Genomic DNA, 12,012 nt, shown 5'->3' with positions numbered 1-12,012 from the left:
ATTCCTAGTGAAGGCTGCATATCCTGATCCTTCGTATGTTTGTAGTAGGGATAAATTCCTCCAATGTTGACATTGTCACATCGTAAACTTCCGGTTGAAGTGAAAGTAGAAAAATCGGCTGCTTTATGTCCTGTCAAGTATTCTATTCTTATAAGATTTTGATGATTACTAACTCCGTTCGGTGATGAAACATAACATTTCCACTGAAGCATGGTTGAATAAAGTATGGAGGTCAAGTTAATTAAATTTCTTCTGTCCATTTAATAATGAAGTTGAATTCGAAACCACGTGGTCCTCTTGTGTAATAACTGATGTATAGTGGGATCGCGCACTACCATATAAGGTGTAGCTTGAATTTTATCTCTTATAGCGGAATATGTCCTACATTTCCATTATATTATCATTATTGGTAATAAAGTCTTGAAAAGCAATATTGACAAGCACCTTTCCATGCATTTAATGGTACTATTATTCCATAGATTGTTCCGTAACTGACTAAGTCTTAAACCTTGCACTTTCACGGTTAATCCCAAACTATTACCGTCCCATACATGTACCGAAAGAGAGCTAGGTCCAATATAGTTAATGAGAAGCAAACACATTAACTAACAACTAACTAAGTTGATAATGAAATGAATAATTATCAGTATCTTAGAAGTAGGTACAAATATTGAAATCCATGTTACAAACTTCAACTTCAATACAAAGAAGTTTCTAAATGTTTTCAAGAAAATGGAAAGTAGTTTCGTGAATTAATTTTCAACAAGTAAAAATATGACTGCTAACAGTGCAATGCTTAAACAACAACTGACCATCCTATCAAAATTATATGCAGATGTTTCTCTGATTACACCCATACTGTCATCATGCTGTTTCCTATCTATGATCTAATACCTATCCCTTAATCTCTTTATTAAAACAAACTGACAAGCTGGCAAGCTGACCTTAACATGAAATAAACATGAAAACCTGGGAAAATACAGACCTTAGGAATTTATCAAAATATGTATAAACTCTAATTTAATTCTTTAAATTGCCAGTGATAAATCGTTTTAAATTATAAGAAAAGAAATTGGAAATGAAGAAAAATAATTACATAACTAGTGTATAAGCTTCCTTCTGTACGTTAAGCAGTTCGTTGATACCCCTACAATTAACGTGCACAGATCATGTTGTGCTTTTATGTAAACTGCTGTAAATGCAGTAGGATTATAATATTTTCATGTATCAATGACAACGCAAACACCAAATAATGTATAGAAACGACAATCTACGATAAAATTAAGCTTTTCCAAACAAAGAAAAAACAGAAAAATTGAATTATTTCATAAAAAACAAATATCGAGGTATAATGCAATCAAATTTAATAACATCAATAAAAAAGTAATAACTTTTTTTATTGAGTTACATGATTCAATAGGATTCCTTCGTGTTTAATTCAATACAATTGAGAATGGATATGGTGAATGTGTCAAAGAGACAACAACCCGATTAAAGAGCCGAAAACAACTGAAGGCCGCCAATGTGTTTTGAACACAGCAAGCAAACCGGCACCCGGAAGCGCTTTGAGCTGGCATCTAAATGAAAATGTCTACTAGTTCAGTAATAATGGACGACGAACTCCGAGATATATAAATGAACCAAAAAAAAAAACCAATTATACAAGACGAACAAAGGCCAGATGCTCTTGACTTAGGACAGGCGCAAACGGTGGGATTTAATATTCCTTGTGCGATATCAACCCTCTCCTTATACCTCTAGACAATGTAGAAAAACAAACACATGTCGCAAAGAAAAATTCAGTTTAAAGAGGTCCGAGTCCAATGTTAGAATAGGTAAAAACAAAAAATCTACAGATTACTTAATTCGAACTGTTAGTCAGATATTTTCATTACAATTATGTCTGTACCACCGCTAGAGGTTTATTAATTAAAAAAAATGGCCATTTGCACGTTATTTCAATTGGTATGGCAGGAGTTTAAGGTAGATGGGGGGTCTAATTTTTTATCCATAGATTTTTTATATTTTTTCAGGAAAACTTATTAGTGATATATACTTTGAAATTATCAAATAAAAATGTGGGGTCACCAGTGTTCCAAACTCAAAATTTTGATTTGAAAATTTAAGACAAAATGGACATATGAAGGAAAAAATTTGATACATTATTTGAATCAAACGTTGCATTTCTTATCCATAGAATTTTCTAATTTTGTGTTTTTGAATTCTCCAAACATTAATTTAAAAGTTAAGATAAAAACAATTGGTAAGTCACCGTCCATATAAGAAAGATACAAGCTAATTTTGACAAGCAAATAGATAAAACCAGATGCTCCACAGGGCGTAGCTTTATACGACCGCAGAGGTCGAACCTTGAACGGTTGGGGCTAGTATGGACACAACATTCAAACTGGATACAGCTCTGAATTTGGATTGTGATTAAATAGTTGACACAGCATAGGTTTCTGACTCAGAATGAATGTGGTCTAATGAACTTATAAGGTTGTTTTTTTGCTTTTGAGCAATTCTGTCCCGCTTGAACTATTGACGTCATATAACAATCACTTTTCCATTGTTGCGTCAGATATTTTGTATTATGATGTCAACATTTTACGGGACACTGTGTGATGTCGAGTAATGGCGGACAAATACCGATAAGATGTATTATGACTGTTCCAACGCTACTGGATTATGAGAACTTAAAAAACCCCGCATAGTGACGAATACATTGGTATTAGGAATATTTGAGTGATAAATATCAATGTAATGAGTTTTATAACTTTATACTCAAACCTGTATAAATACAACTTCCCAAATTCTTAGTCTCGAGTTTACCTGATGACAAATTTATCTATATGTGTATACTAAAGAAGATCATACGTATACTTTGTAATCTATAACATATATCATCTCAGCAAAGGGAATTTTCAATGGTTACCGTAACTTGTTATCGACATTTTTTTGTCATTTCAAGACCGCTGTAACAAGTAAAATATCAAGTCCAAGTCATATTTAAAACGGCAAATCTGTAATCAAATGGCAACAAAAAACAAACTCAAACACACTAAACGAATGACTAAAAGAGATTAAAAAAGCCAGGGAGATCGGGGTGACAAGGGCATAGTTTGAATTAAGAAACGTGCTACATATTAATAAGTAAACAGGAGAAGAAGAGAAATAGAAAATGGTTTATAGAAATTATTTCACGAAACATTGATATTTACATATATACTACGCTTACCAAAATAGAAAACTCGGCTTGTAGTATTGATATAATATATATATACAGAACTTTTATACGAATGCAGGACATGTGTAGTAGCATCGTAATCGAAAACTCAAGTGCTAGTTGCACTAAATAAGTTTTGAATTAATAAAATGTAAAAATAAGGTATTACAACCATTTAAAACTTTTCGAGGAACCAAAAAGACCACGAGCGTTTTGCAGCAGGGAAAGTTTACTGAATGAAATATTTTTGTTAATTATATGTTCTTGATTATTGATAAGTGTAAAAATCGTGCACAGAGACTTGGTCTACTTAATATGCATGCACTGGATCATCAATAACTTCTTTAGCATGATCCTTTCTGGAAACTAGTTTCAATTGACTTTAATTGCCTCAGCAATAATTCCCTGCTGTTTAGAAAAATGTATTAAAAAAAGAATAAAACTTGCGTTTTAGAATTTTGTCGCTGTTGTTGAGTAATGAATAAAGGCAATAATACTATACCACTGTTTAAAAGTAATAAATCAATTGAGAGATGATAAATCTTGGTTACAAGCTTAAAACAAAAGGAAACACATTACCTAAAAGAGGAAATAAACGGAACCATAGACACAGTGAAATGCAACAAACACGTCAACGTACATAGAAACAAACTAATTGATTACAACTGCCATATTCCTGACATGATATGGGAAATTTTAAGAAAGAAAGTGTTGGTTGAACGTGGTTTTATGGATAGCTCACTTATATATGTTAAAAAATACCGCGTGACAGGAATACAGAACCAAAAAACGCAAGAACACTCAGCACAGAGAATTGCAAAATTAATTCTATGAGAGCACATTTTGACATGCACATCGCAGAATAACAACGGACATCTTCCTTCAACAACAGCACAGCATACCACAAACAATTACGTATTTCTGTGACCTATAAAAAATCTTGAAATTCATACAATTATATGTCTATTGAGTAATTATCAATAGTACCAGGATTATAATTTAATACGCCAGACGCGCATTCGTCTTCATAAGACTCATCAGTGACGCTCAGATCAAAATAGTTAAAAAGCCAAACAAGAAACGAGAGCCCAAAATGTATTTCTAAATTTTACATTCTACGTTTTTGAATTCGGCCAAAAAACGTTTTATCTGTATGGTCAAACATGGAATTAATTTATGTCTATAATATCTATATCTCACATTGTTAAGATATTGTTCATGTTATTGCAGCACCTCATAAACTAGGTATAAAACACATAAGAACTGTATTTCAAAATATTTCTTTTGTTAATCCAGTAATGCGTTTCTTATTCTGCTAACCATGGGGCATGATAAAATTTGAAACGTAGATATCAGTACAGGTCATTGTTTTCTAAAAAGAATTTGAAAGATCACTATTTCGTTTGTCCTAAAGTAAGTCTTACAACATAATCTACTAAATTTATTTGGCGATACAATTAAATTTATGTTCATATACTTGGATGCATTTATAATTCGAAGACATATTAGTGATACTTATCCTTTTCTTCACTAGTTACGCTCATTGTTTTCATTTTGGTAATACCTTTTTGAATTTTTGGTCTACAAAAAGTAAAATCACAAAAATACTGTACCCCAACGGAGAGTCCCTTATCAAATGGCACAATCAAATGATAAAACACATAAAACAAAGGAACAACAACGGTCACATTCCTGACTTGGTACAGGCATTTTCAAATGAAGAAAATGGTCGATTAAACCAGGTAACTCACTTGTATGGCATTCGCATCAACTTCCAATATATTTACAACGTTGTGTGAACAAAACAGACATAAAACATGTACAATAGCAGTCATTAACGTGTCATAAAATCACAAAAATACTGTACTCCAACGGAGAGTCCCTTATCAAATGGCACAATCAAATGATAAAACACATCAAACAAATAGACAAAAACGGTCACATTCCTGACTTGGTACAGGCATTTTCAAATGAAGAAAATGGTCGATTAAACCAGGTAACTCACTTGTATAGCATTCGCATCAACTTCCATTATATTTACAACGTTGTGTGAACAAAACAGACATAAAACATGTACAATAGCAGTCATTAAGGTGTCACAATCTCAAACAGCACAAAAACAAACAAATATTTAACAAAGAAGCACAAAAAGCATATATCAAATTTAACAACCACGTACATGTGCATTGCTAACTCTTTTTTGTATTTTAAATCAACCCATAAAGGATTGAAATTGAACTCCTGTTAATGAATGGCTAGGATCTCATCAGCTCTGTAGTATAATCGTCAGAATGCAGGTAGATATATAAATAATTTTGCCGTTCAAAGTATTTTCAAAATTATAATAGAACAATAACATAATGGCGGGATGTTTCAAAGTACAGAGCCACGTCATATGTACCTTCGAAACACAAAAGGTCACTGGTACAAAGCACACTAGCAAAAATGAAAGATAATACAAACAACACATTGACGGGATACATAAGTACCGCGAGTCACGTCAAATTGATATCACCAAAAACAGACCAAACAGTAAAAGTAATATTAATAATAGAACAAAGAAACAATAAAAGAACAAAATAAGACGTTATTAAGATGATAAACAACGCCAGTAAGCAGAATATATACACCAAGACCATCATGTATTTTTTGTGAAGTTGATACGGAATAGTTATCAACGCTTTCCACCTTCGTCTTTAAGTTGCCTTTTGTCTTTTGTAAATTCGGGTGTCAGAACGTGCTTCTGATGTACACAATCTAATCTATGGTCTGTTTGAGACAATATTGTGCATTTGTTTTAAATGATTGTAGTGATATTCAAACTGATGAGTTAATGTTGCAAATGTATATGTGTTGATACATAATAGGATTTTTTCTGTGCAAATATTCAACTATTGAACTTAACAATTGCAAGGAAAGATTAAGGCTAAAAAAGATAAAAACAAAAACAAAAACAAATAAAACAACAATAAAACCCATTGAACTCTTCTAAGATGTTGAAAAAGTAAAGAAGTTGTAAACCGGGAAGTCTGCTGTAAGAAATGTTCTTAAGAGTATAAACAGAAAAAAATATATAAAATTTCCAAGAACTCACAAGGACTTACTTACTGTATGTTCTATAAAGTCCGTGCGTGATCATTCGCATTTTTTTTCTCTTTTTCTGCAATTATCAAAACGTCATATATATTAGTTATTGTTTTATTTTTAGTTCTTGTTTAATTACAATATACCACAGCTGCATGTTAAATTAGATAAATCTCTGTAAACTAATTTTGTACTACCATTTGGTTGGTACCGCTTGTAGCTAATTATCAATCACAGCCGTTGAATGAATTGTTCAAATAAATATAGGTAACAGTAGTAAATATACCGCTGTTCAAAAGTCATAAATCGATAAAGAGAAAAAAAATCGGGGTTACTAACTGAAACCGAGGGAAATATTACAGTCTATATAATTCTTCTATATAAATAACATTAACGTCTTCGAGAACCTAATGGCCTAGGACGTAGCTAATATAGAATGTCCTCTAGATCGGTACCAAGTGTCCTTTTTAAAAGCCCAAACGTTCAGAAATTTCGTTTGCGTATGTGTGTAAATCGCTGAAAAAGCAGTGAGTAGTTCCATTAAAATGTAACGTTGTGTAAATATATGAGAGAAAAGGCAAATATCGTTTAATATACAGAAACGGCGATCGACAATAAAACCCAAGATTAACTCCGAACCGAAATTTTATTAGTCAGTGACTGCTTTTTTAACATTTCCTCAAAATAATTTACTGTGGAATAATTATTATTCGTTGGATACCAATTTTCGTGGGTTACGTGTCTACTGGGTACATATGATCCACGAATTCCAATGTTCAACGAATAACAAACTTTCGATAGGCTTTGTATGTAGAGATTGGCAAAACCACGAAATCAAATACCCACGAAAATACAAGTTTTCCTCTATCCACGAATATTGATACCCACGAAAATAAATGAATCCACAGTATAATGTTTTCTGACACATTTTATTGATCGCGTATCATTTGCATTGTATAATATGTATCAGTTTCATAATGACACTCTCAAACTTGATAAAAAAAATCCCTCTTATTTACGAGTGTCGTTAACGCGTGTCCTGCACACAGAAAAATTTTGGAAGAGTGTTATGTCATGGGTACATCAACTAGTGAAAAGTATAAGAAAGAAAATTGAAAAGGAAGAAAAATAATTTACATAACTAGTAAATCAGCTTCCTACTGTGTGTTTACGCAGTTCGTTGACACCCCTACACTCAACGTGAAAAGATCATGTTTGTGGTTTTGTGTAAACCGTTGAAAAAACAGCGGGGAATTCAGTTAACAGATTATATTGTTTAAATGTATGATTTACACAGCAAATATCCTTCAATGTATTGAAACGACAATTGATGACCAAAACAAGGCTTGCTCCAAGTAATAGAAAAACCAGAAACATTGAATTTTTGACAAAAAACTAATATTGAGGATTTTTTCAATCAAATTTTATAACATGCATGAAAGAATTACTGAATTTAATGATTTTAGCTCGGTGCTTTTGTTACTTAGTAACTGATTAATTGGAATTCACCTCAATACTATTCGAACTAATACAAGTTGTCACGTGATAAACGTTTGTAACGTGTCATTAACACGGTTTGTCGAAGATTATTTATGATTATTAATTATATAAAAAAAATCACAAAGTAAAGAAGTCTCTCACTTTCTCTCATGTATATTATTTTATTTCATTGTTGATGCACTACAGTCATAATAGTCAGCTGCAAGTAATGACTTATATGTAAATTGATGATTCTTACCAGAGGAAAACTCGGCTTGTAGTATTGATATATATACAGACCTTTTATACGAATGCAGGACATGTTTTGTAGCATCGTAATCGAAAACTCAAGTGCTAGTTGCACTAAATAAGTTTTGAATTAATAAAATGTAAAAATACGGTATTACAACCATTAAAAACTTTCCGAGGAACCAAAAAGACCACAAACGTTTTGCAGCAGGGAAAGTTTACTGAATGCAATATTTTTGTTAATTATATGTTCTTGATTATTGATAAATGAAAAATCGTGCACAGAGGACTTGGTCTACTTAATATGCATGCACTGGATCATCAATAACTTCTTTAGCATGATCCTTCCTAGAAACTAGTTTCAATTGACTTAAATTGCCTCAGCAATAATTTCCTGCTGTTTAGAAAAATGTATTAAAAAAAGAATAAAATTTGCATTTTAGAAATTTTTCGCTGTTGTTGAGTAATGAATAAAGGCAATAATACCATACCACTGTTTAAAAGTAATAAATCAATTGAGAGATGATTAATCTTGGTTACTAAACACAAAAGGAAACACATTACCTAAAAGAGAAAATCAACGGAACCACAGACACAGTAAAATGCAACAAAATTTGAATTTTTGGTCTACAAAAAGTAAAATCACAAAAATACTGTACTCCAACGGAGAGTCCCTAATCAAATAGCACAATCAAATGATAAAACACATCAAACGAATGGACACCAACTGTCATATTCCTGACTTGGTACAGGCATTTTCAAATGAAGAAAATGATCGATTAAACCAGGTAACTCACTTGTATGGCGTTCGCATCAAATTCCATTATATTTACAACGTTGCGTGAACAAAACAGACATAATACATGTACAATAGTAGTCATGAACGTGTCACAATCTCAAACAGAACAAAAACAAACAAATATTTAACAAAGAAACACAAAAAGCATATATCAAATTTAATAACCACGTTCATGTGCATTGCTAACTCTTTTTTGTATTTTAAATAAACCTATAAAGGATTGAAATTGAAGTCCTATGAATGAATGGCTAGGATCACATCAGCTCTGTAGTAGAATCGTCAAAAATGCAGGTAGATATATAAATAATTTTGTCGTTCAAAGTATTTTCAAAATTATGATAGAACAAGAACATAATGGCGGGATGTTTCAAAGTACAGAACCACGTCATATGTACCTTCGAAGCAAACAAGGTCACACGTACAAAGCACCCCAGCAAAAATGAAAGATAATACAAACAACACATTGACGGGATACATAAGTACCGCGAGTCACGTCAAATGGATATCACCAAAAACAGACCAAACAGTAAAAGTAATATAAATAATAGAACAAAGAAACAATAAAAGAACAAAATAACACGTTATTAAGATGATAAACAACGTCAGTAAGCAGAATATATACACGAAGACCTTCAGGTATCATTTGTGAAGTTGATATTCATCAACGCTCTCCATCTTCGTCTTTAAGTGGCATTTTGATTTTTGTAAATTCGGGTGTCAGAACGTGCTTCTGATTTACACAATTTAATCTATGGTCTGTTTGAGACAATATTGTGCATTTGTTTTAAATGATTGTAGTGATATTCAAAATGATGAGTCAATGTTGCAAATGTATATGTGTTGATACATAATTTTTTCTGTGCTAATATTCAACTATCCAACTAAACAATTGCAAGGAAAGATAAAGGCTAAAAAAGATAAAAACAAAAACAAAAACAAATAAAACAACAAAATAAAACCCTTTGAACTCTTCTAAGATGTTGAAAAAGTAAAGAAGTTGTAAGCCGAGAGGTCTGAGGTAAGAAATGTTCTTAAGAGTATAAACAGAAAAAAATACATAAAATTTCCAAGGACTCACAAGGACTTACTTACTGCATATTCTATAAAGTCCGTGCGTGATCATTCGCATTTATTTTCTCTTTTTCTGCAATTATCAAAACGTCATATATATTACTTATTGTTTTTTTTTAGTTCAAGTTCAATTTCAATATATCGCAGCTGCATGTTAAATTAGACAGAAATCTCTGTAAACAAATTTTGAACTACCATTTGGTTGGTACCGCTACACAGCTGCTTTGGACTAAGTACTATTTCTGTACTAAAAAAATGCAGTACTGGAAATTTACTTTTAATATTTAGTACTATTTCTTTACCTTAAAACTATTGTAATATTTAGGTACTTGTTATTTACAGTACTTGATTTGTACTAAATATTATGGTACAGAAATAATACAATATTCCATGTTTGAAAATCATAACTGTAGGAGATTTGAAATAGAAAAACTTTCAAAATGCTGACAATGTAACGGTAGTAACAAAAAATCTGTAGTACTTAAATTTCAAATACAAATAAAGTACTGTAAAATACAGGTACCTAAATATTACAATAATTTTAGAGTAACAGAATAGTACTGAATTTTAAAAGTAGATTTCCAGTACCACAATTTTTTTAGTACAGAAATAGTACCTATGCAAAAGTAGCTGTGTAGTAGCTAATTATTAATCACAGCCATTGAATGAATGGTTCAAATAAATAAAGGCAACAGTAGTATATATACCCGCTGTTCAAAAGTCATAAATCGATCAAGAGAAAAAAAAAAATCGGGGTTACTAACTAAAACCGAGGGAAATATTACAGTCTATATAATGCTTGTATATGAATAACATAGACGTCTTCGGGAACCTAATGGCCTAAGACGTAGCTAATATTGTATGTCCTCTGGACCAAGTGTTCTTTTTAAAAGCCCAACGTTCAGAAATTTCGTTTGCGTATGTGTGTGTAAAATGCTAAAAAAGCAGTGAGTAGTTCCATTAAAATGTAACATTGTGTAAATATATGAGAGAAAAGGCAAATATCGTTTAGTATACAGAAACGGCGATCGACAATAAAACCCAAGATTAACTCCGAACCGAAATTCTATTAGTCAGTGACTGCTTTTTTAACATTTCCTCAGAATAATTAACTGTGGAATAATTATTATTCGTTGGATACCAATTTTCGTGGGTTACGCGGCTACTGGGTACATATGATCCACGAATTTCAATGTTCAACGAATAACAAACTTTCGATCGGCTTTGTATGTAGAGATTGGCAAAACCACGAAATCAAATACCCACGAAAGTACAAGTTTTCCTCAATCCACGAATATTGATTCCCACGAAAATAAATGAACACACAGTATAATGCTTTCTGACACATTTTATTGATCGCGTATCATTTGCATTGTATAACATGTATCAGTTTCATAATGATACTCTCAAACTTGATAAAAAAAATCCTTCTTATTTACGAGTGTCTTTAACACGTGTCCTGCACACAGAAAAATTCTGCATTTTTTCTGCCTGGAAAAGTGTTACGTCATGAGTAAATCAACAAGTGATGATGTATTTTAAAGTATAAGAATGAAAATTGAAAAGGAAGAAAAATAATTTACATAACTAGTAAATCAGCTTCCTACTGTGTGTTTACGCAGTTCGTTGATACCCTTACACTCAACGTGGAAATATCATGTTCGTGGTTTTGTGTAAACCGTTGAAAAAACAGCGGGGAATTCAGTTAACAGATTATATTGTTTAAATGTATTTATGACACAGCAAATATCCTTCAATGTATTGAAACGACAATTGATGATCAAAACAAGGCTTGCTCAAAGTAATAGAAAAACCAGAAATTTTGAATTTTTTGACAATGAAATAATATCGAGGATTTTTTCAATCAAACTTTATCGTGTTATTAAAATTTACTGATACAAAATATTAGAAATAATTATAAATTAAGGAATGTATCTCCCTCATGCAAAGCTCTGATTCCTTTCACGGATTTGGCTATACTTTTGGGACCTTTTGGATTATAGCTCTTCATCTTTTATATAGGCTTTGGAATTTTAAATATTTTGGCCACGAGCATCACTGAAGAGACATGTATTGTCGAAATGCGCATCTGGTGCAATAAATT

Source organism: Mytilus edulis, chromosome 9, assembly GCF_963676685.1.
Source record: "Mytilus edulis chromosome 9, xbMytEdul2.2, whole genome shotgun sequence".
In the NCBI taxonomy this organism is placed as follows: domain Eukaryota; kingdom Metazoa; phylum Mollusca; class Bivalvia; order Mytilida; family Mytilidae; genus Mytilus; species Mytilus edulis.
Note: the sequence above shows the minus strand (reverse complement) of the source record.